At 36.2% G+C, this 25,729-nt stretch overlaps 1 protein-coding gene and 1 long non-coding RNA gene across 3 annotated transcripts in view; one reads left to right on the forward strand and one right to left on the reverse strand.

Moving 5' to 3' along the window:
- LOC141584022 (uncharacterized) overlaps positions 1-25,729 on the forward strand; it is a 236,721-nt gene that overhangs the window by 167,009 nt on the left and 43,983 nt on the right. The window lies entirely within an intron of this gene.
- The window catches only part of EMCN (endomucin), a 124,992-nt gene continuing 117,460 nt past the window's right edge, over positions 18,198-25,729 (reverse strand). For both annotated transcript variants that reach the window (XM_010340120.3, XM_010340119.3), the window contains one exon: positions 18,198-19,556. The gene's annotated coding sequence lies outside the window, so the exon portion shown is untranslated. The remainder of the gene's footprint in view (positions 19,557-25,729) is intronic.

A 25,729-nucleotide genomic window follows, 5' to 3' on the forward strand; every position in this document is an offset into this window, starting at 1 on the left:
CCTAACTGTGCACCCAAATTAAGCAACTGTCATAAATTTACTTCTGTTAATTATGATGTGCACCCTGACAAGAGTTACAGATTCAATGCAAATGCCGATGATTGAATACAGAATACATAAATGAAATGAGGACACAAATGATTGGGTATAGAATATGTAACTGAGTGAATGAATAAGTAAATGAATGATTAAGAGTGTGACCAACATAATCGTATAGACGATAGGTATTCTATATCTTTTAGAATTCAGTGCAGGTTGTTCATGGATAAGGGAGTACAACCAAAGATTTCTTTAGCATTTGATTTGGGAGAGGTGATTTTGATTTAAACATTTTTAAGATCAGGTGATATTTATTTAAAAATAGTAATAGTAAAGGTATGTGAAAAGAACCATATCCTAATGAACCTTAAATTTATGTAATTGCTTGTCAAAGTACTAAAAAAAAGTTATGAGATTACTTAATGTTTTCCCATTAATTTATATTTCCAAATATGATGATTTCCACTTTAATGTAGTTGGTATGGAGCTTTGTGAGTGTGTGCTTTTTTTTTTTAATTAAAGCAATAATCTTCACCTCCCTTTTATTTACCTCCTAGTTATAATTGTAAAATAGTTATTAACTTAGTGAAGAATGATTTTTTTTTGTTTGCTCAGAAAGATTTATCCAGTCACCAAGTAACTATTTAAATATATGCTGCAAGATTGAGGATTTCAAGACATAGTCTTCATTTTCACATCATTATCAGTGGATTTGTCACTGTCACAGATTTATTTCTGTTCACTATGATGTGAGCAGTTTTATCAGAAAAGAGCCTCAAGGAAGCATTAATAGTTTAAGAGCAAGAGAATGCTGATGACATTTGGTTAACAGGCAGTTCCTCTTCATGAATTTTCAACATGATGAACAGTTAATATAAATAGAAAATAATCTTACTTTATCTTTAAATCTACTCTTAATAATTATTCAATAGCTTGATCACTATTGATAGCAAGCAGAAATACCTGCTAAGTCTACATACAATGCATTAGATTAATTAATTTATTTCAACATTAATTTATATTCAGGAAATACATGTACAGGTCTGTTACATGGGTATATTGTGCGATGCTGAGATTTGAGGTGTGAATGATTTAAATGCCTATTTTTTTTTTTTTTGAGAAGAAGCTAGAGAGTGAGAATATCTAGTAGGGAAACTGATTTATAATTTGAGGTAGTTTTTCTCTATAGTGATGATGTAGATACCACTTTTTAAAAGAATTGGATCATTTGTCAAATATTTGTGTCTGTCACTAAGGACTGGTTCTGAACTATATGATATTTTAAAGTATTGCTCAATTTTCTTCCCCCAGTCCTTATCCTTTTTGGGTACTGGAGTTAATACATCCCAAGATTATGGTCCCTATATTACCTAGACTTGTACTGTTTAATGTGGTAGCCATTAAACATGGTGGTTAAAATATATTTGAAATGTGGCTAGTCTGAATTGATTGCAAGTATAAAATGCGTGCCTGATTTCAAAAACAGTTTGACCAAAAAAACTTTTCAATTGTCTTAAAAATATTTTTATATTTATATACATCTTGAGATAATGACATTTTGATGTATTTGGTTAAACATATTTTATATTCATGTTTTTGATGTAACTACTAGTGAATTTTAAATTATACATGTGCTCACATTTATTTCTATTGAATAACATTGATTTAGACTATAAAGAAGTTGTCACAGGTTTGTGGAGTCTAGTGATATAATTTGCCTAGATGCCAGTAGACGCTTGAGACTTAACAACTTTATTAGCCCAGAACAATCTGATAACAAATGTCTCCATATAGGTACCTATTAAATTTCCTTTTTTATCCTCTCAAGAAGCTAAGTGATAACAGATGGTAAGCTAAGAGCTATGGGTTGATAAGCTATGTTGATAAGAGAATTTGCTTTTAACTCTGGTGACTGAATGATTTCTGGTTGACATGATGAGGAGTTTTGGGAATCCAGCAATCAAGATTACATTCCAGATGAGGATAGAAGGCTATCTGATCATTAAAGTTTAAAGAAAGTCAAAGTTTCAGCCTCTCTTATGGAAATGGCTTTAAATCAGAAGAAGTCAAAAACCTGGGTGAGAGCCCTTGCTTGGTCACTTACAAAGTGTCTGCATGTTTTCCTCTGATAAATTATCATTCTGTGAGCTAACAATGTGTTACCGTAACTATAAAAAGGGGGAAATTAATCACTGCAACCCAATCTATGCACAGGGTTTCTGTGACAAATAGAATCATAATTCTGTGATTTTAACTCACAGTTACTCATAATTGTCAGAGTAGTCAATAAATTCTTTTATAAAGCCTTATGCAGGTAAAGTCCTGTGATTTTGTTACCTTTCAATCAATATAGATAGTGGAATAGAATGTATATTTGTTTTATTATTTTTTTAAAGGGAAAAACATATATGCAGTATTTTTATGATAGAGCATATCATGCCACTTGCCAAGCCTAAACTAAATTGATATTTACTTTTACCCTCTGCTCCTGAATGCTAGCCAGAGATAACAACCTTAACTGTTTCTGCTTTCAGTTCTACAGGGATTCATAACTACAATTCTAAATAATAGGCCTGTAATTTTTCCTATAGCAGCTTTACACAGTGGCCAATAACTCCCTGTTGTGAACGAGTTTAGCTCACTAACATTACTTCAAGCTTTCCCTCCTCTTACCTCCCAAGTTATAGAACCTGTATTGTTATTTAACGCTCGCATTGCTTATCTTTTAAATTTTAAATAATATAATTAAATCTAACTTTCTCTTTTTCATTACATCAGGCAGTATTTTGTGGTTGTTCTTCCTGTAAAATAAAGACATTAACGTCTCTACTGTGCCTTGTAATTCTCCTTGTCTCCATCTCCTGACGCCTTTGGACTATACCCTTATTTTATATTTTCAATGTTTCTAATATTTTAGGTTCAACTTTACATTCTGTCTACAGGGTGATTCCAAAACGTAGAATCTATACATCTTCCATTTTATGGTTAGATTTTAAAGTATTCATGAAGAACTTGCTTGTAAGATTCACTTTCCCATAGTCTTTGAACAATTCTGCTGAGGCTTTCTTCTTGCGGACTCGACAAGCCATGCCTAGATATGGTACAGCAAGTCTCATGTTATTCTACACCAACACATAATTGTGATAGTGTAGAATAATGATAGTACACGATGCACTTTTGTCCTTATAGCGTGCACTTTAATGAGAATTTTTGCCTACATGTAACTTGGTAATGTCTTTTAGTAAAGAGTGGAAATCTGCCTCCCAATGCCCATAGTAAGAAAGTACACATTGTAACTGGCTTTTCTTGCTGTCAGTCATCTTGTATTAATATAAGTAGGCAGGCTACCATGATGGTTAGATGTAGTGATTGACCCTGGATGAATTAATTCTTAAAATACATCCCTCTTAAGAAAGGGTCATAGTGGGCTGAGTTAGAAAATAACTCAGGATTTTTATGTAAAGGAGAGAGACTAAACTGACTGAAGTTTGAGAAGCCAGTGTGGATAATAGTGGATTATTAAATAATAATAAGTTCAATAGCAAATAAAGGGATTTTTCTAGAAATCTTTAGAATAATGTTTGTGTCTTAAGGTGTGAACCTTTAACTGACTTAACAAAACACCTTTTTAATGAATTGGGCTCAGCTAGAAGAATAGAGTATTCCTTGGTCTTTGGTTAAAGAGTATCTCCTAAAATAGACCCAGAGAAGGAAATATAATCCTCTCATTAAATTGTCCACTTGAAGATGCTATTTTAAGCGTCAATATTGCATTCACTCTTTGTGAAATATTGACTATATTTTTCTCCCTTTGTTCATTAAAAGAACAAAATAAAAAAGATCTGTTGGATCTTTCTTTTGTTTCTTGTTTTCATAAGATGCTACCAAGCTGAAATACATTTACAGATTTTTCAACACCTATAGGAAAAGAGCACAAACTTTTCCAGGATGTGATTTCTATTTATGCTTCAAACTTATATACCTAATTACATGTCTATGTTAGCTCTCTGCCACATTTAATTTTTTTTGTTTTAATATGATTATTTCATATGTTTCACTTATATGCTATGAATTATATTAAATAATTTGCATGTATTGTTTTACTCAAGCTTCTCAAATCTTTAATATTGACATTTTAGAATTAGGATGATAATTGATAGAACCTAGACTTGAACTCATGTCTAATGACTCTGAGCTCATCGTTTGTTCCACTGTTATGCAGTGTACTGTATGTAGCTTGGGATATAAACAATGCCATATAAGTTTAAGTTTTCCATTTAATCACGTAATTTTGCCTGCTCATATTAGCAGTAAGTCAAAAAACACTCTCCTTCTTAGGCTATGTTACTTAACTTCTATACCAGAGAATAAGCTTTTGGAAGGAGTTATCACATAGGATGTCTATTTGTAACTTCTGTGAATAAAATAATACCTTGAACTAGTAGGAGGTATTAAAACCTTATTGATGATGTTGATGATGTGATGATGAAGGTAACTATTAGCATTTGATATTAATAGATTATTTCAACTTCCATTTCCTTCCCACGCACATTTCTTAAAACTTCAACCTTTCAAAGCTTCCCACACTTCTCTATCCAGATAGTTTGACTCCAATTCCATATTTCAAACTCTGAACCTCCACAGAGTGGGAAGCTTAGCTATCAGAACTTTAGTTACTGTTCTTCTTTTGAAGTATAAATTTATGTCAATCCTAACGAATGTGTCATATCACAATAACAGGATGGAGCTAAGACTTAGCACATATTTCTAAGACACCAAAGTGAAGTTCAATACATTTCTGAACCACAATTCTTAGATAATACAGGTATTAATTAAAACCTGCCTCTTGTAGCATGAGTATCACAAACAGTAGCAGTGAACTTAGCAGATAAGTGAGCTTTATTGCAAAGCCAGAGAAAACCTCATTAGTGCCTCTTCCTAACCTGTCAGATCATCTAAGCTGTTTGACACAATTAAATGACACTGCAGTGGGAACACCAATGCAGTGGCTAACAGTTTGTGTTAAATGCTTTCATTTGCTTTCGTTTTAGTTTCAAGCAAAATGGTGTAAATTTTGCATGCTGCTTACCTTAATAATTTAAATGCACAGAGCATCAGCAGCAGAAGTTTTTTGCTAATATATTGCCAGCACACCAAAGAAGCTTTATCCTTTATCTTAACACACACACATACACACACACAAAGATTTGGTTTATATTTGTGAACAAGTGAATGTGCAGGTATCCACAAACAACTGACATTAGAAAAGACCAATCAAGACCTAAAATTAAATTTAAATGCTTAACTAAGGTTGAATACTTAAAAATATTGCAAATGTTATATTAAGTGTGCCTAAATTGAGATATTTCAGGTTGACATTTGGCTAACAAAATGAACATACTCTGGAAATCAAATCTATAGTTAAAATAATTGTTTTCTCGAATAGTTCATCTGTATGGTCTTCCTCTTTATTATCAAAACACATCCCTAAACACCAGTGATATTCAAAATACCTAATCATAGGTGTGGCATAGTGCATTGTCCTATCAGAACATACGTTTTCACTTTTGTCAGGCATGAACATTTTAGGTGCTGGATGCTGGAGAAATCTGAATGTCTCAGGATGGGGATGAAGAGAGCATCTGGGGAAGAAGTGGGCCCAGGATAGCAATTATTTGTCAATAACTGCTAGTACATTTCTGTAGCATTCTGTACTTAATCATTGCTATATTTTAACAGTCTCAGACAAATGTCAATCTTGCTAAAAGTTCATTTATATTAATAGGTAGTATGAGAATCATGGTGCTTAGAAATTTAGATGATTCTAATCTAGTGGTAGAACAGAAGGGTTTAGAAATTTTCCCAATTATTGGAAAGAAGTCTCAGGCTTGCCAATTAATCTGTAATTTAAGCATGAATATTTCTAGCCCTTCTAGTCATTGGAATAAATGAGAGGAAATGTTAGTATTTTTATGTTCCCAGTACTTCATAATCTCATTTAATTCTCTCAGTAACCATGTAGGAAAGTATAATCTTTTGTGAGGAGCTGCCATTAATAAAGTATCACAGACCGGATGGCTTAACCGATAGACATTTATTTCCTCAAAATCCAAAATCAAGGCGTCAGCAGAGTTGTTTTTATTCTGAGGTCATTTTCCTTGGGTTGTAGGTGGCCAATGTCGCTGTCTTCATGTGGCCTTCTCTGTATGTGTTTGCGTGTGTGAGTGTGTATGTGTGTCTGTGTTCAAAGCTCCTCTTTTTACGAAGACACCAGTGATCCTGAATTAGGATTTGCCCTAATGACCGCATTTAGCCTTAGCTACTCTTTAAAGATCTTATCTCTATAGTCACATTCTGAGGTAATGAGAGGACACAATTTGGGCCATAACAGGAAGTTAGTAATATCCTTCCCCGCTTGTAAGTTTCTAAAAATACTTTTAAGTCAATTTTATTAAAGTATATCTTATATACAAAAACATACACAGTTTATGTGTATAACTTGCGTTTTGGCAAATATACACACACGTAACCAACACCATAATCAAACTACGGAACATTTTATCATACCAAATAGTTTCCTTGTGCTTCTTTCCTGGCAGTTCGATTCCTGGCTCTGGGCAGCCGGTGGTCTGATTGCTTTTCTAGCAATTCATATCATGAAGCCATGAGATATGTGCTCCACTGTGTCTAGCTACTTTTGTGTAGCACAATGCATATTGTTGTTGAGATATATCCATTTAATTGGGTATATCAGTAGTTTCATTTTATTGCTGAGTGGTATTCAGTTGTATGACTACAACACAATTTGTTTCTTTAGTGTTTATAGCTTTAGGCTGGCATGAATACAGCTACTATGAACATTTGGTTATAGGTATTTGTATAGCCAGGATAAATGTGTTTATTTTTCTTAGGTAAATATATAAAAATGGCAATCCTATGAGACCTTTATGTTTAACTTCTAAAGAAACTGCCAAATTGTTTTCCACATGGTTGTGCAAGTTTACATTCCCACTAGCAACACAGGAGAGTTTCAGTTTCTCTATATTCCCAGCAACACTTGGCGTCAGTGGCCTTTATAATTTCAGTCATGCCTGTGGCTATGTTGCAGTAGCTCACTGTGGTTTTACATTTGCACTTTCCTGATGACTAAGTGATATTGTGTGTCTTTTCATGTGTATATTGACAAGTCATACATCTTCTTTTGTGAATTACCTGTTCAAATATTTCCCCCATTTTTTTGGTGAATTGTCTTTATTTTAAAATTTTTTCACTCCTTACATATCCTATATACAAGCCATTCATTCTCTCTCTCTCTCTCTCTCTCTCTCTCTCTCTATATATATATATATATATATATAAAATAAATCTTCTATTCTTTGACTTGTATTTTTCAGTTTATTAATTCACATTTAAAAAGCAGAATTTTTTAGTTCTGATAAAATTCATCATTTTGTTTTCAGTTTTAATTTTTTTTGTATCTTGTGTAGGAAATTTTAACTGATTCTAAAGAAGGCAAATGTTGCAGAGTTGGATTTAATGTTTAAGTTTAAGACACATCTTGAGTTATATTTGTGTGTGGTGTGGGCTAAGTGTTGGACTTTTTTTGTTTTTGTTTTCTGTACTTGGGTATCCTATTGTACCAAGCCATTTATTGAAAAGACTGCATTTTACTCATTGAATTAGTATGGCACACTTCTAAAAAAATCAATTGACCATAAATGTGTGTATATATGGGGGAAAAGCACTTATTTCTGGAATCTCGATTTTGTTGCATCAATTAAATTCTATTCCTAAGTCAGTACCACGTTGTCTTGATTCCTGTGGCTTTATATTAAGTCTCTAAATCTATTAGTATGTCCTCCAACTTTGTGCTTTAAAAAACTTTTAGCAATTCTAAGTACTTCCATTTCCATATAAACTTTGGAACCATCTTATCAAATTTTATAAAAAGGATAGCTGAATTTGGATTGGAATTGTAATGAATCTATACATCAATTTAAGTGCAAATGACATCTTAATGATATTCAGTCTCTTAATCCATGATCCAGTATTCTTTGATTTCTCTCAGAAGTTAGACAGTTTTAAGTGTTCAAGAAGTGCATATATTTTGAAAAATTTATCATTGAGAATTTTATATTTGTTGACATTATTCTGTCATATTTTTAAAAATTTTCAATTTCCATTTTTTTGTTACTAGCAAAAGATATCAGTTGATTTTGCATATCGATCTTGTATCCTGCAAGATAACACATTCAGTTATTAATTCTAGTAGCTTTTTTTGTAGACATTAGGATTTTTTTTTTAATTTAATTTAATTTTATTTTATTTTATTGCATTTTAGGTTTCGGGGTACATGTGATGAACATGCAAGATTGTTGCATAGGTACACACATGGCAGTGTGGTTTGCTGCCTTCCGTCCCCTCACCTGTATCTGTCATTTCTCCCCATGCTATCTCTTCCCACTTCCCCACCGCCCGCCCCTCCCCCATTTCCCCCCAACGGACCCCAGTGTGTAGTGCTCCCCTCCCTGTGTCCTTGTGTTCTCATTGTTCAACACCCGCCTATGAGTGAGAATATACGGTGTTTGATTTTCTGCTCTTGTGTCAATTTGCTGAGAATGATGGTTTCCAGGTTCATCCATGTTCCTACAAAGGACGTGAACTCATCCTTTTTGATGGCTGCGTAATATTCCATGGTGTATATGTACCACATTTTCCCTATCCAGTCTATCATTGTTGGGCATTTGGGTTGGTTCCAGGTCTTTGCTATTGTAAACAGTGCTGCAATGAACATTCGTGTGCACGTGTCCTTGTAGTAGAATGATTTATAATCCTTTGGATATATACCCAGTAATGGGATTGCTGGGTCAAATGGGATTTCTATTTTTAGGTCATTGAGGAATCGCCACACTGTCTTCCACAATGGTTGAACTAATTTACATTCCCACCAACAGTGTAGAAGTGTTCCTATTTCTCCACATCCTCTCCAGCATCTGTTGTTTCCCGATTTTTTAATGATCGCCATTCTAACTGGTGTGAGATGGTATCTCAGTGTGGTTTTGATTTACATTTCTCTGATGACCAGTGATGATGAGCATTTTTTCATATGTTTGTTGGCCTCCTGTATGTCTTCTTTTGTAAAGTATCTGTTCATGTCCTTTGCCCATTTTTGAATGGGCTTGTTTGTTTTTTTCTTGTAGATCTGCTTTAGTTCTTTGTAAATTCTGGATATCAGCCCCTTGTCAGATGGGTAGGCTGGAAAAATTTTTCCCCATTCTGTTGGTTGCCGATTCACTCTACTGACTGTTTCTTTTGCCGTGCAGAAGCTGTGGAGTTTGATTAGGTCCCATTTGTCTATTTTGGCTTTTGCTGCCATTGCTTTTGGCGTTTTGGTCATGAAGTCCTTGCCTACACCTATGTCCTGAATGGTTTTGCCTAGATTTTCCTCTAAGGTTTTTATGGTGTTAGGTCTGATGGTTAAGTCTTTAATCCATCTGGAGTTAATTTTGGTGTAAGGTGTCAGGAAGGGGTCCTGTTTCTGCTTTCTGCACATGGCTAGCCAGTTTTCCCAACACCATTTATTAAACAGGGAGTCCTTTCCCCATTGCTTGTTTTTGTCAGGTTTGTCGAAAATCAGATGGTTGTGGGTATGTTGTATTTCCTGTGAGGCCTCTGTTCTGTACCATTGGTCTATATCTCTGTTTTGGTACCAGTACCATGCTGTTTTGATTACTGTAGCCTTGTAGTATAGTTTGAAGTCTGGTAGTGTGATGCCTCCTGCTTTGTTCTTTTTGCTTAGAATTGACTTGGCTATGCGGGCTCTCTTTTGGTTCCGTACGAAGTTTAAGGTGTTTTTTTCCAGTTCTGTGAAGAAGGTCATTGGTAGCTTGATGGGAATAGCGTTGAATCTGTAAATTACTTTGGGCAGTATGGCCATTTTCACAATGTTGATTCTTCCTAACCATGAACATGGAATGTTTCTCCATCTGTTTGTATCCTCTCTTATTTCATTGAGCAATGGCTTATAGTTCTCCTTGAAGAGGTCCTTTACGTTCCTTGTTAGTTGTATTCCTAGGTACTTTATTCTCTTTGTAGCAATTGTGAATGGCAGTTCGTTCTTGATTTGGCTCTCTTGAAGTCTATTACTGGTGTACAGGAATGCTTGTGATTTTTGCACGTTGATTTTGTATCCTGAGACTTTGCTGAAGTTGTTTATCAGTTTCAGGAGATTTTGGGCTGAGATGATGGGGTCTTCCAGATATACAATCATGTCATCTGCAAATAGAGACAATTTGATTTCCTCCTTTCCAATTTGAATATCCTTTATTTCTTTTTCTTGCCTGATTGCTCTGGCTAGAACTTCCAGTACTATATTGAATAGGAGTGGTGAGAGAGGGCATCCTTGTCTAGTGCCAGATTTCAAAGGGAATGCTTCCAGTTTTTGCCCATTCAGTATGATATTGGCTGTTGGTTTGTCGTAAATAGCTTTTATTGTTTTGAGATACGTTCCATCAATACCTAGTTTATTGAGGGTTTTTAGCATAAAGGGTTGTTGAATTTTGTCAAAAGCCTTCTCTGCATCAATTGAGATAATCATGTGGTTTTTGTCTTTGGTTCTGTTTATGCGGTGAATTACGTTTATGGACTTGTGTATGTTGAACCAGCCTTGCATCCCCGGGATGAATCCTACTTGATCATGGTGGATGAGCTTTTTGATATGCTGTTGCAATCGGTTTGCCAGTATTTTATTGAAGATTTTTGCATCTATGTTCATCATGGATATTGGCCTGAAATTTTCTTTTCTTGTTGAGTCTCTGCCGGGTTTTGGTATCAGGATGATGTTTGTCTCGTAAAATGATTTGGGAAGGATTCCCTCTTTTTGGATTGTCTGGAATAGTTTCAGAAGGAATGGTATCAGCTCCTCTTTGTATGTCTGGTAGAATTCGGCTGTGAACCCATCTGGACCTGGGCTTTTTTTGGGTGGTAGGCTCTTTATTGCTGCCTCGACTTCAGACCATGTTATTGGTCTATTCAGGGTTTCGGCTTCTTCCAGGTTTAGGCTTGGGAGGATGCAGGTGTCCAGGAATTTATCCATTTCTTCCAGATTTACTAGTTTACGTGCATAGAGTTGTTTGTAATAATCTCTGATGATGGTTTGGATTTCTGTGGAATCTGTGGTGATATCCCCTTTATCGTTTTTTATTGCATCAATTTGGTTATTCTCTCTTTTCTTTTTTATTAATCTGGCTAGTGGTCTGTCTATTTTGTTGATCTTTTCAAAAAACCAGCTCCTGGATTTATTGATTTTTTGAAGAGTTTTTTGTGTCTCTATTTCCTTCAGTTCTGCTCTGATCTTAGCTATTTCCTGTCTTCTGCTAGGTTTTGAGTTTTTTTGATCTTGCTCCTCTAGCTCTTTCAATTTTGATGATAGGGTGTCAATTTTCGACCTCTCCTTTCTTCTCATGTGGGCACTCATTGCTATATATTTTCCTCTAGAGACTGCTTTAAATGTGTCCCAGAGATTCTGGTATGTTGTGTCTTCATTCTCATTGGTTTCTAAGAACATCTTTATTTCTGCCTTCATTTCATTGTTTATCCAGTCAACATTCAAGAGCAAGTTGTTCAGTTTCCATGAAGCTGTGTGATTCTGAGTTAGTTTCTGCATTCTGAGTTCTAACTCGATTGCACTGTGGTCTGATAGACTGTTTGTTATGATTTCTGTTCTTTTGCATTTGCTGAGGAGTGATTTATTGCCAATTATGTGGTCAATTTTAGAGTAGGTGTGATGTGGTGCTGAGAAGAATGTATATTCTGTGGATTTGGGGTGGAGAGTTCTGTAAATGTCTATTAGGTTTGCTTGTTCCAGGTCTGTATTCAGGTCCTGGATATCCTTGTTGATTTTCTGTCTGGATGATCTGTCTAATATTGACAGTGGGGTGTTAAAGTCTCCCACTATTATTGTGTGGGAGTCTAAATCTCTTTGTAGGTCATTAAGAACTTGCCTTATGTATCTGGGTGCTCCTGTATTGGGTGCGTATATATTTAGGATCGTTAGCTCTTCTTGTTGCAGTGATCCTTTTACCATTATGTAATGTCCTTCTTTGTCTCTCTTGATCTTTGTTGCTTTAAAGTCTATTTTATCAGAGATGAGAATTGCAACTCCTGCCTTTTTTTGCTCTCCATTTGCTTGGTAGATCTTCCTCCATCCCTTTATTTTGAGCCTTTGTGTATCCTTGCATGTAAGATAGGTTTCCTGGATACAGCACACTGATGGGTTTTGGCTTTTTATCCAGTTTGCCAGTCTGTGTCTTTTGATTGGGGCATTTAGTCCATTGACATTTAGGGATAGTATTGTTATGTGTGATTTTGATACTGTCATTTTGATGCTACCTGGCTGTTTTGTTGGTTAGTTGATGCAGATTCTTGATTGTGTTGATGCTCTTTTACCATTTGGTGTGTTTTTGGAGTGGCTGGTACTGGTTGTTCCTTTATAAGTGTAGAGCCTCTTTCAGGAGTTCTTGTAGAGCAGGTTTGGTGGTGATGAAATCTCTGAGCGCTTGCTTGTTCACAAAGGATTTTATTTTTCCTTCGCTTATGAAGCTTAGTTTGGCTGGATAGGAGATTCTGGGTTGAAAGTTCTTTTCTTTAAGGATGTTGAATATTGGCCCCCAATCTCTTCTGGCTTGTAGGGTTTCTGCTGAGAGATCTGCTGTGAGTCTAATGGGTTTCCCTTTGTGGGTAACCCGACCTTTCTCTCTGGCTGCCCTTAGCATTTTCTCTTTCATTTCAACCTTGGTGAATCTGACGATTATGTGCCTTGGGGTTGCTCTTCTTGCAGAATATCTTTGCGGTGTTCTCTGTATTTCCTGGATTTGAATATTGGTCTGTCTTGCTAGGTTGGGGAAGTTTTCCTGGATAATATCCTGAAGATTATTTTCCAGCTTGGATTCATTCTCTTCATCACATTCAGGTACACCTATCAGACGTAGATTAGGTCTTTTCACATAGTCCCACATTTCTTGAAGATTTTGTTCATTCCTTTTTGCGCTTTTTTCTCTGTTCTTGCCTTCTCTTTTTATTTCATTGAGTTGATCTCCGACCTCTGATATCCTTTCTTCTGCTTGGTGAATTCGGCTGTTGAAGCTTGTGCATGCTTCACGAAGTTCTCGCGTTGTGTTTTTCAGCTCCATCAATTCACTTATACTCCTCTCTATGCTGTCCATTCTCGTCAGCAGTTCATCCAATCTTTTTTCAAGGTTCCTATTTTCTTTGCGTGCGGTTAGAACATGTTCTTTTAGCTCGCTGTAGTTTCTTACTACCCACCTTCTGAAGTCTGATTCTGTCATTTCATCACTCTCCTTCTCCATCCAATCTGGTTCCCTTGCTGGTGAGGAGTTGTGATCACTTTTAGGAGGAGAGGTGTTCTGGTTTCGGGAGTTTTCATCCTTTTTACGCTGGTTTCTTCCCATTTTTGTGGGTTTATCCACCTGTTGTCTGTCTCTGTCCCAGGGAGTTGGAGCTTTATGAGTTTCCGTTGCACTACTGCCTTTTTTGAGTTTTCTTTCAGGTCTGACCCGCCCTGCTAGCAGCAGGCCTAGCCACTGCCTGCCCGCAGGGGCTTTGCTGAGCTGCTGTGGGCTCCGCCCAGCTGCCCTGAGCTCTTCCCTGTAGTCCTTTTTATATGGGCGTAGTTAGAACTGTCTGGGCAATAGTGGCCCCACCTCTGTTATGGGGGACTCTCTCTGTTGTGGGAGGTTGCCTCGGCAACGGCGGGTTGCCTGGGCAATGGGGGCCTGCCTTCCTAGCGGTGGAGAGTCTCAGTAATGGCGGAAGCCCCTCCCCCACCGAGCTGGGCCGTCCAGGTTCAGCTGTGCTTGGTTTGAAGGGCTCAACCCAGAGGGTTTCCAATTACTGTTTTTGTTTTCGTTGTTGTTGGGGGTGGAAGGCTGGGACCAACCGAGCCTGATCACCTGGCTCCCTGACTCAGAGTCTTTTCTTTTAAGTTGAATGACCCCGAGTTCCGGTCGCTTGTTGAAAAGGCGCCGGGATCTCCCTTGCTGCGACTCATGGAGTTGGCTTGAACTGCGGTGCCAGCTCCTGGTGGATTTTTTGCCTAGGAATCTCCTGGCCTGACTCGCTATTTCAGATGAATGGCCCACTCTGCCGTCTCAGGGCTCTGCTCGCCAGCTAAGAGGGCTCCCAGACCAGTGGCTTTTGTACGGAGAACCGCAGCAACAGGGAGTGGTCACAGCAGCCGCGTGGGCGGAATCAGCCCCACAGGGGCCAAAACAGCCACGCCGGCTGGGACTGCGACACTGGCATCCCCTCTGCCTGGGTATCTCCTGGTCTGTGGGCAATAAGAGTTCGTCTGTAAATGCGGCGTTCACTCACCCTCTGCACTTTCACTGGGAGCTGAAGTCCTGAGCTGTTCTTAGGCGGCCATCTTCCCAGCATTCCCCGACATTAGGATTTATGTATAATCTTTTCATCTTCCTTTACAATCTGTATATTTTTTTCTTACATTTTATTGCATTGGCTATAACTACCCTGCTATGCCACCAGGCCAGAACAATGTTAAATATAATAGGTAAGAGTGAATATGCTTACTTTGTTTCTAATTTTAAGGAAAGGCATTTAGATTTTTACCATTTATGTAAAAGTTAGCTGTGGGTTCTTCATAAATGTGCTTTATCAGATTGAGGAAGTTCTCTTTTAATCTTAGTGTAATGAGAGGTTTTATCATAAATAAATATTAATTTTGTCAAATGCTTTATCTACATCTATTGAGATACAGTTTTTCTCCTTTATTCTGTTTATGTGTTGAATCACAATCTCAATGATAGATTTTCAAATATTAGACATGTTGGATTCCTGGAATAAATCTCTTATTTTTAATTTGATTGATTTGATTTGCTAAAATTTAGTTAATAGTTTTGATGTTTTTGTACATGTGGGCTATTAGTCCACAGGTTTTCTTTTGTAATATCTTTGGCTGATTCCAACATCATGGAATTTGTTGTAAAGTCCCCATACTTTTTATCACTTCTGACTTAGTTTATTGTCATTAATAAATTTTTCTCAGGGTTTATGGTTCACAATTTACTTATCTGGGCCATGTATTTAATTTTGGATTAAATGATGGATATTTAGACTTTCATGTTGTTGAATTGTTATGCTGTATTTTGTTTTCTTTATAAAACATTGTCAGGCTTTGCTCAGGAAGCCTGTTAAATATTGTGTGGATTAGCTTAATTCTTGCAAGGCTACTTTTAAACTGTGTTAGGGCTTACCTAGAGATGTTTTTAGGAGTATTTTAGAACAACTACTAAAATATGACTATTCCCAGGACATTAAGAAAGGTGACCAGTGAGGATTTTTGAATACGGTTGACCAGACCTTGAATGTTTCTCTAGTCCATATAAGACCTAGAAATTTTTGGCGTACAATTATTTAGTTGCCCTTTCCCAGTTGCTCCTTTCTTGATCTCATGGAGTTTTACCCTAAGTGTGTTCACACCTTCCTATACCATTATTATCAGATACACAATCACCTTTATAGATTTTTCTTTGAGTTCTTTCTCTCTGTAGCCCTCTCCTCCCTGGTTCCATTCTCCACAAATTCAGCCACTTTTGTCTCCTGGTTCCAATTGCTGTCATCTCAACTTAAAAAGACTCTCAGATTCTAATTAGGGATCTTCTGCTGTACAGTCAGTCTGGAATTTGTCAGGGCATTCACAGCACTCATTTGTTTTGTTTCTCTTTGCTCATGAATCTCAGTTCAGCTCTTCTTCTTGTCTACTGTGTGAAATAGCTGTTCATTTTTCAAACTGTGCAGTGAAGTAGGCCTTATCCCCATTTTTAATTATGCCCTGGAGCATAATGCTTTCATCCCTTTTTATAGATAAGCAAACTGAGGCTTAAATAGACTAAGCTGTATACTGATGGAGAACAGGAATTTGAGCATACATTGGAATTCAAATTTTTCCTATTTACTAGTTGAACAACGTTGGGCAAATTACTTAACTGGCTGCTTTCATTTTCATATCTTTACAAGGGAGATGTTTTAGATGCTGCTACTCATATATAAGGAATAGTTTCTTACTCTTTTGTTAACTGAGATGGTGACTGTGAAGTTTTCTGCACAGTTCCTGGCACATAGTGAATGTTGGATTGGGTATTAACTAACTAATTATATTGCTCATGATCACTTTGCTAGAATTTTTTTAAAAGGAAAATATGATTTTAAATAGTCATATCTTTCTACTTATTTTTAAATGTCAGAATTCTTGGTCAGACTTGAAAACACTTAAACAGTTCTTGGAGGCTTTAAAATTATTCTTGGTGACCTTGATTTTGGTACAATCTCTGACTTCGAATTCAGGAATGTAATATTGATGGCAAGATTAATGTTTTCCCTTATTTATCAAAAGTTTTTTTCTTTAAAAAGTATTTAGAAAAGAAAACAAGTATATTCAAGCCAAAAAGACAAATTCTCTGGAAATAGGGGCAGGGTATACTCAATTAGTGAAACATGAAAAGTCCTGTGTGTGTGGAGAAATTTTAAAGAAAAGATCGAGGGAGAATCCATCACAAATTCTCCATTAAGAAGACACATTATAGGTTTAATTAATCATAATGATGGATATCTTTAACATTAGGCAATAATTGACAGTTTCATAGTAGTGAGAATATAGTCACTCAAAATACAACTTTTAAAGGTCATATTCTGTTTTCTTTTCAGAATCTCATAAAATCTTGAATCACCACAAGTAGAACTCAACAGAGCATAATCACGCAAAAAATCAGGCAGGTTCATCACTGAAGGTTTGAATATGTCCTCAGTTGACACTCATAAATTTAAATATGGCAGATAGACAAGAAATAACACAGATTTGTCAACCATATGTAATAGAATAGTTCAGCTCAGCAAGGGGAATTCAATTCTCTCCCTGCTGGCTGAGCCTGTATGTGTCAGCCAACAATATCCACTTAGTCTCAGGTGACAACAGTGCCAGTTAGTTAGCTTTGGTTCATGTTTTGACTATTGATAGACTTAAATTATATTCATATTGTCATGCAGGACAAACACATAGAAAGTCTTGCCTTTGATTTAAATACAGGCACTTCTTTGTTGCAATGATGTTTGAACTGTATATCAGAATAACATGCTTATAATAAGCCAGGTATAAAAAGTAGATTATCTAAATCAGATAATTAAAAACCATCTGATTAATGATCATTTTGGCTTGAAAACAAATTATCCTATCTCAACAGAAATTTAAGTTAGTTTACAAAAATACAGATCTTACTTTTGAGATTGACATAAAATGTCATGGACATTTCTGTAAACATTTCAATCCTCCTTTGACCTTTTTGAAAGATATAATTCTGTAGTTGTTAGATTAATGCATATTCTTTGTGTGCACTTCTTTTACTGAATAAATGTTATTCTTTTCTGACCATTAACATTTTTCGCTCTTCCTGATTCTTGTAAACTCTTTTCTAACAATGCTCATGAAATGTAGAGACAATGGTTTTTCTAGTATCCAAAATAACATATTACTTGTAATGTAAATTGCCTAAGAGTTCATTTCTTGGCAATATGCTGTATGGTAACATGGCTTTTGCTGAAGAGCTCAGTAAATCATCTAGGGGTGCTGCGACTTTCTTTCTTTCTTTTTTTTTTTTTTTCCTTTTTCTTTTCTTTGATTTATTTTATTTTATTTTTGATATTGAGTCTTGCTCTGTCACCCAGGCTGGAGTGCAATGGTGCCATCTCAGCCCACTGCAACTTCTACTTCCTGGGTTCAAGCAGTTCACGTCCCTCAGGCTCCTGAGTAGCTGGGACTACAGGCGTGCGCCACCACACCAGGTTAATTTTTGTATTTTTGATAGAGATGGGGTTTCAACATGTTGGCCACACTGGTCTCAAACTTAGATTTTTTTTTTTTTTTCTGAAAACAAATGCTCTCTGATTGGCATGCTCCAGTCACTGGATCACCACTTAAAGACTTCTAGGTTAGAATTAAACATGGGCACAACAGCTCAAAGTGAGAACATACATAGTGAAGATCCTTGCCTTTTTCTTTCCTCTCTTCCTTTTTTTTTTTTTCCTACTTCCTATCCATCTCAAAGAGACATCAGTCAGAAATATAGATATGCTTATGCTTGCTTGGTGTCCTTGGTTATAAATAGTCCAAACATCAAGAAGCTAAAATCGAGATGATTATATAACTCCTAAAGATGAAGTTGTGAAGTACATTACACAAAACAAGTTTTAAAAAGCTATTTTAAATACAAGATTCTATCTCTACCAAACTGCCCTCAGATCACTACGATAATTTAGCATCAAAATCAGCTTAGATAATCATAGGTTAAAGAGCTGCCACTAGCAGCTCATCAGTTCCAAAGCTTTCCAAAAAATCTCAACCACCTTGACACTTTGATCTCATGTGTCAAAAAGTGGTCATGTTTCATCTGTTAGCCTTTAACAGAAGAATTTGCTCCTGATGGAGTGGCAGCAATAATCATATGGTATTTTTAGAGAAGTGATACACTGAAAAATAATATCATAATTATGTATTTATAAAGTGTTGGTTTTCTACAAACTGGAGGTTTAGCAATGATTGCTGGAACAAATAATTACATTTCTAAAAGAAATAAAAAATGCATGGAGATAATATCCATCAAATGAGTTAATGAAAAATCATGATCTTATTATCTTAATGAATGCAGTATAGTGTTATAAATGCCTTTACACTTACATCTTCATCACATAGTATGAATGACAAATGGAAAGACCAAAGAATTGGGAAATCACTGTCCCCCTAACAGACTCTGATATGTGAATTCTATGTCCGTTTCTCATTTATTACAGATGCATTTCATTAGTGAGTTCATATATTCTAACAATCCATCCAAAAGTATTCATAATTACAGGAAGACAATACCACTGCCATTTTCACAGTCATGTTGTGGTATTTTTAGTGTGTTGAGTACAGTAATTATTTATTAAAATAACAAAAACAGGAATAAAATACTTATATGTACAAAATAGCATGGTATGATTTCTACCTAATATTTAATAATACACATGCAAATTTTCCCTGCATTAACATAGTGGTAAACAATAAATACAAACAGTAGTTAATATAAGAAAACCAAGAAAAGTCTTCATGGATAAAAATTCTTGGCCCTGAAAACTTTAATCTTCAAGGAAAGGCATGCCTCTCAGTGAGCCTGCCTCCTGAGCTGTCAATTCACTGCTCACAAATTACCCTCCTAAAATTCCTTGTCCTAGGAATGCTCCTATAAATGGAATAATGTAATTTTTAAATGTCAGAGGACAGGAAAGACCCAGGGCTCCTTTGGATTCCATCAAATTATTGCAAGTGAGCTGGACATCACTTCACTGGGATAGACAACTGGTACAGGCCAGCAGCAGGTATGGAAGTTGAGATTGATTCTGCAGGACTTTCTCCTTTTTCACCCTTGGAGCATAGAAGCTGAAGATTAAGCCTGTGAGTAATAAACACAACAACAAAGTTTAACTTCCAAGAAAAGGAAGAAGAAATAGAGATGCTGGGGGAGTCCATCTCTTAGTAAGAAATGGTTGTCACTAGCTCAATTTTTTCCACTTAGTAGAATCACTTGACTGTCTCTCAAGCACTTCAAACTTGACACACCTGAAAAGAAAAGCACTGTTTTCTTTCCCATACCTATTGCCCTCCCTCCATAATCTCAATCTTTGCTATTTCCTCCATGATGCATTCTGGCACCCAGGCTGGAAATGTGGATATTGTCTATAGTTTTATTCTTCCTCATTCCCCATTGGGCACATCTAGTTAATCACCACATCGTGAAATGTTTACCCTCCAGACATTTTTCTCTATTCTATTTGCCTCTTCATCTTCCTCCCTACTGCAGCTCCCTAGCTCAAGCTTTGTCTTTTTCCAGGGGAATACTGCAATAGCCTATGACTCCTCTGCTTCTGGCCTTGCTCTTCTTGAATGAGTCTTCCACATTAAACACACACTGGTGTATATCAAGCACAAATCTCACATTTATCTTCTAATTAAAGTCTTTAACTTTACCCCATCACTAATGGGATACAGTTCAAGATCTGTTGCTTGGGTTGACAGTGTGAGTAATTAAGAAATTTATGGGCAACTTTCAAGCTTGGCTGCTGTCTACTCATCAGGGTGAAGAATGAATAGGCAATTTGCCACTTCTTCCCAGGAAGGATAGCCAGGCCTTTTGTTTAGTATATTACAGTTTTCTTTGCAGTGTAGAAACAACTTTGTGTTGGTCTAAAAAAGAGCAAGAGATGGAGACTTCCATGTCCTAAGTAGGAAAAGGGCTGTAGCCCAACCTGGAAAAGATTAGATGGTGTTGTTTTGCTGAGGGCAGTGCTGGTAGTTTGCTAGAGTCTGGGGAGAGCATGATATGGTGTGTGTGGTAAGGTATGGGGAGTGGTACTAGTGGCGGAGACCTGTAACCAATTCTTTTCTGGTTTGGTTGGTGAAGGCAAGTCCTTTGATAGGGATGACCGAACTGTTGCTTTACATGAGGGAAAGTTGGACATTGGCTGCTGCGGCCTGGGGTAGTAACCACAATTATCCATGTCAAGTCTTAGGATATGGAAAGGATTGCAGAAGAGGATATCCATGACTTCCTCCCAGAGCATTTGTGATTGATAGGTGGTCGAGCACATGCCAGAGCATGGTGTAGCATAAGTACCATGATTAGAAGGATGATTGCCGACAAGGTATTTCCCTCAATTATTGACCTAGTTTTCTAGGCATACTTTATAACCAAGGTCAAGCGAGGAGTTCTCAAGTGATGAATGACTTCTTTATTAAATTTTTTTTCTTTTTTCTTAACTTTTATTTTAGTTTCGGGGGGTATATGCAGAGGTTTGCTAGATAGGCAAACTGCATGTCACAGGATTTGTTGTACAGGTTATTTTGTTACCCATGTAATAAGCATAGTACCTGAGAGTTAGTTTTTTGATCCTCGCCCTCCTCCCATCCTCTAACCTCAAGAAGGCCCCAGTGTCTGTTGTTCCCTTCTTTGTGGATAAGGGACTTTTTGATATCATTAGTGAATGAAGAAAGTTAGTTCTTCTTTCCAGCCTTGTGAAGTCCTTCATGGTTTATGCTGGGAAACAAAGCTTCCTTATGATCTAATACTCTCTGCTACTTGAGCCTTGTTTCCCAGCCAGGCTGCTATTGAATTAGATTCTCTAGGCCGGCGCTTCTCAAGCTATCTACAGTGAAGGACAATGTTGGTTTCTAACAACATTTAATCAGCAATAAACAGACATTTAAAAAATATGATAATATAGATTGAATGTTACAGCAGTAACAGATTACTATAACAATTTTTAAAGTTTTATCATTTCTTTCATATACTATGCAGTGTCACGATTCTTTTCTTCTTTGTACATGCTATTCCCTGTGCCTGGAAAATCTTTCCTCTCTTCACCTAGGCCACTTTTTTTTTTTCTCCTTCTGTAAGTCTCAGCTCAAATACCATCTCTAAGAAATTTGTCACTAAACTTCACAGTATTATGTCTGTCTTTACATACCATTATGTTGTTTATCATCTTATACTAAAATTATTTTTTATGTGTTTTTATTTCCACTTCTATAAGCTCCTTGAGAACTGCAACCATGACGAGCTCTCTTTATACCTGAACTAGTACGTGACAAGGAATAAGGTCTCAGTCACTTTTTGTTCAACTCAGTCATACTCCTCCATAGATGAGTTTCAAGTGAAGTCAAGAGTTTGTAGCATAGTTCAACTGGTAAACAACTGAATTTGTGCTAATAGGATAATGATCATGATTGATATTGTTTTGATTATTTTCTCAAAGATCAGCAACGTAAATAACCAACTGTAATTTCATCAGCATGCACTTCATGTTGACAGTCTTTCTCAAAAAATAAATCTTACTTCATTAGTGATTTCTTTACGTCTAGTCCAGTATCAGTCTTTGCTTTTTTTCACATTATAGTCCTTCTAAAATTGGTATGTTGGCTTCAATAATAATGATATAGGACTGAATAGTCACTGAATCTCTCACAACCTAAAATGTAATATATTTTTGATTTTTATAATGAACAAATAACTATTTTATAGTAATAGTTCATAAGTTCATAATAGGTTTCTTCAACACTACTGACAACAATTTATAAACAAAGAATCAGAATGGCCATAAGAGAAAAGATCATTTTTTGTTGATTTTATAGATGTGGAACCCCGTGCAGAGCATTATTAAGAAATTCATTCAGGGTTACAGAGTACAATCATAATATATAGTTGGCCTTCTGTCCCTGTGGGTTCTATGTCCACAAATTCAACCAATTGTGAATTAAAAATATTCAAAACCAGTAAAAATTAACAATACATTTTAAAAAATACAAATAAAAACATAGTATAACAACTAGTTCTATAGTGTTTACATTGTATTAGGTATTACAAGTAATCTAGAGATGATTTAAAGTGCTACATGAGAGAATTTGTGCAGGTTATATGCAAATACTGTACAATTTTATTTATATCAGGGACTTGAGCAACCATAGATTTTGGTATCTCCAGGGCTTTTAAATCAATCATCCTCCTCCATGGATACAGAAAGACAACTGTAAATCTCCTTTTTTAATGATGTTTTCCTTTTAGCTTGTGCTATTTCATTTCAAAATGAAAGAAAAATAATCGGTAAACATGTTAAGCTCTTCTGGAAGTTCACAAAGATACTCTTAGATTATCAGGGTACATTTAGAAAGTTAACAGAAATATCAGGGAATTGTACATCGGAGAAAAACAGAAATGGCTACCAATCACCATTGCTGAGTGTCTGTGGGAACAAATTGTCATAAAAGCTACAGGACTTTCTAACACTATAATTCTTCACTTGTCTGAAACTCCCTCCACTCTTCAGCCTTCCAAGGTGTTTTGGAACAGAAAGAAGATGAGACCTACTGGTGAAGGAGCAAGCAGGTAGCAGCAGATTCCTCTTTGACAGTGGCACAGAGCTGGTCACAGAACAGTTAAATGGCTGTCTGTTCAATTCTAAAATTCTTTTTTTTCCCATTTAATTTTACATCTTAGACATGTTTTCATGTTATTAAAAATTATTTGGAGAATTATTTGTACTCATAATGTCACTGGGCAGAGTATAATTTATTTTATAATTTCCATATCATTAAACATTTAAGCTGTTTCTACATGTTTGCTGCCACTCTTGTATATGATTTCATGCTCCCACGGGGTAAAGCTTTGCAGAAGGCAAGGTTCATAGCTCATAAATGTTTTACAATTCCTGTCCACCCTGCTGAATCACATTAAACATAATGCTGTGGAGGAAATTGATGATCAATGCATGAAGCAATAGCATTAAATATATCTAGAATCTTGTTTTGAGATGGAAATTTTTAACGTAAGTGATTATTTCTGTATTACTGTTTGCTATTGCATCAGGGTTCAAGACTTTTTAACTTCATTCCCTAAATCTTCTAGGTTTGATGAATTCATTTCTATTTATTCTGAATCTCCAAGTTGATATCTAATTTCCAGTTGACAACCTAGACAGTAGTTACTCATTGGTTATTAAATTCAAAGTATGGTGATGGAAATATGTTAAAGAAAAAAGGGAGACAGACAATAGAATTGAAAGATGTCAAACTTGTTTCTTCCCATTACTTTCTGATCTTTACTCTTTAGAACATTGTTATATAATTCCAAAATTACAAAGAGGAGCAACAAAATTTATTTAGCTCTTCAAATCAAAAGCCTTGAAATCTGAGGCTAGGAATATTTTTTAAAGTACAAAAATGGAAAGGAATGGGAGTTGAATAAAAGTTACTTTTATTGAGTGGTTTGAAGGTCGACACTGTTTCTTGCCTTCTATACACCTTTTCTTTCTTTTTTTTCCAACTGCAGACTTGCTTTCTCCAAGTTGGACAATTAGTTACTAATATTTGAGCATTTTGGTCATTTAGAAAACAACCCTTTACTAGCCACTGGGTTGCAAAGCAACCATAGCGGATATGGAAGGAAGCTTTTTATGTATTGGCTAGGGCTAGACAATGCATCTCACCCTCAGCTTCCCAAACTTTGCATCTGAAAGTGTCCATTGCATAGAATCGGCAAACTTCCAGATTCCAATTTATTTTCTTTCAACGTTTTTAATTTCAAGGGGGTACTTCTGCAGATTGGTTACATGGGTAATTACATGTCATAGTGGTTTGACGTACAGACAATTCTGTCACCCAAGTAATTAGCATAACACCTAATTGGTAGTTTTTCAATACCCACTCTCATCCCACCCTCCCCCTTCAAGTAGGCCCTGGTGTCTACTGTTCCCTTCTTTGTGCCTGTGTGCATTCAGTGCTTGACATTCACTTATAAATGAGAAGATGCAGTATTTGGTTTTCTGTTCTTCAGTTACTTCACTTAGAATAGCGGACTCCAGGTTCATCCATATTGTTGCAAAGGAAATAATCTGGCTCTCTTATATGGCTGCATAGTATTCCATGGTGTATGTGTATCACATGGTTGATGGGCATCTAAGTTCATTCCACATCTTTCTTATTGTGAATAGTGCTGTGATGAACATACATGTGCGTGTGATTTTATAGTATAGCAATTTGTATGCCTTTGGCCTATATCTAGTAATGTGACTGCTGGATTGAATGGTAGTTCTACTTTAAGTTCTTTGAGAAATCTCCAGACTGCTTCCATAGTGATTGAATTAATTTGCATTTCCACCAGCAGTGTATGAGCATTCCCTTTTCTCTATAACCTGGCCAGCATCTGTGACTTCTCGACATTTTACTGATTGAATTCTGACTGATATGTGAGGGCAGCTCACTGTGGTTTTGATTTGCATTTCCCAAATGATTAGTGATATTGGGCATTTTTGCATATGCTTGTTGGCCCTGTGTATGTTTTCTTTTGAGAAGTGTGTGTTCATGTCCTTTGTCCATTTTTTAATGGGATTGTTTGGTTTTTGCTCACTGATTTGTTTAAGTTCCTTGTAGATTCTGGGTATTATACCTTTGTCAGATGCATAGTTTGTGAATATTTTCTCCAATTCTGTAAGTCATCTGTTTATCCTTACTCTGTTGACAGGGGAAGGCAGTCTTGCCTCTTTTCCATAGGGCACTGCAGCATGCTGGAGGTGCACAAACTCCAGGATTCCTAATCCATACCTAATTGTTAGCTAGAGCGGGATAAAATTCTGATACGGACACATGTTTGAATGGCACTCCTCTGTCTCTGTCTTCTGCTACTGGCCAGACAAGCACAGCAGGTACCATTTATTCAGCAAGAAATTGCTAAGTGTCTGTAATAGCACAATGTTAGCAGTTAGACAGTAGACACAAGCCTTGAATACAACAAGATTTCTCACCATAGACACTTTACCGAGAATGACTACCAATGTGGGCCTGCCAATTCTGCGCATGTATTTATTTATTTTATTTTATTTTTTAGTGTTACCTACCAAAGGGTAGATTCTTCTGCATGTTCTATAAAACATCAAAAATTTATTGTGAAAACATTTAACCTATACTTCTTGTAACAATTAAATGAAAATCAGAGGAGCATTTCCTTACTCACTAGTAGGAAAGTAGAAGGCAATTCCATACCAACTGGGACAGTTAATTCCAAAGCACGTTTAACAT

This window comes from Saimiri boliviensis, chromosome 3 (assembly GCF_048565385.1).
Source record: "Saimiri boliviensis isolate mSaiBol1 chromosome 3, mSaiBol1.pri, whole genome shotgun sequence".
NCBI classification, from domain to species: Eukaryota; Metazoa; Chordata; class Mammalia; order Primates; family Cebidae; genus Saimiri; species Saimiri boliviensis.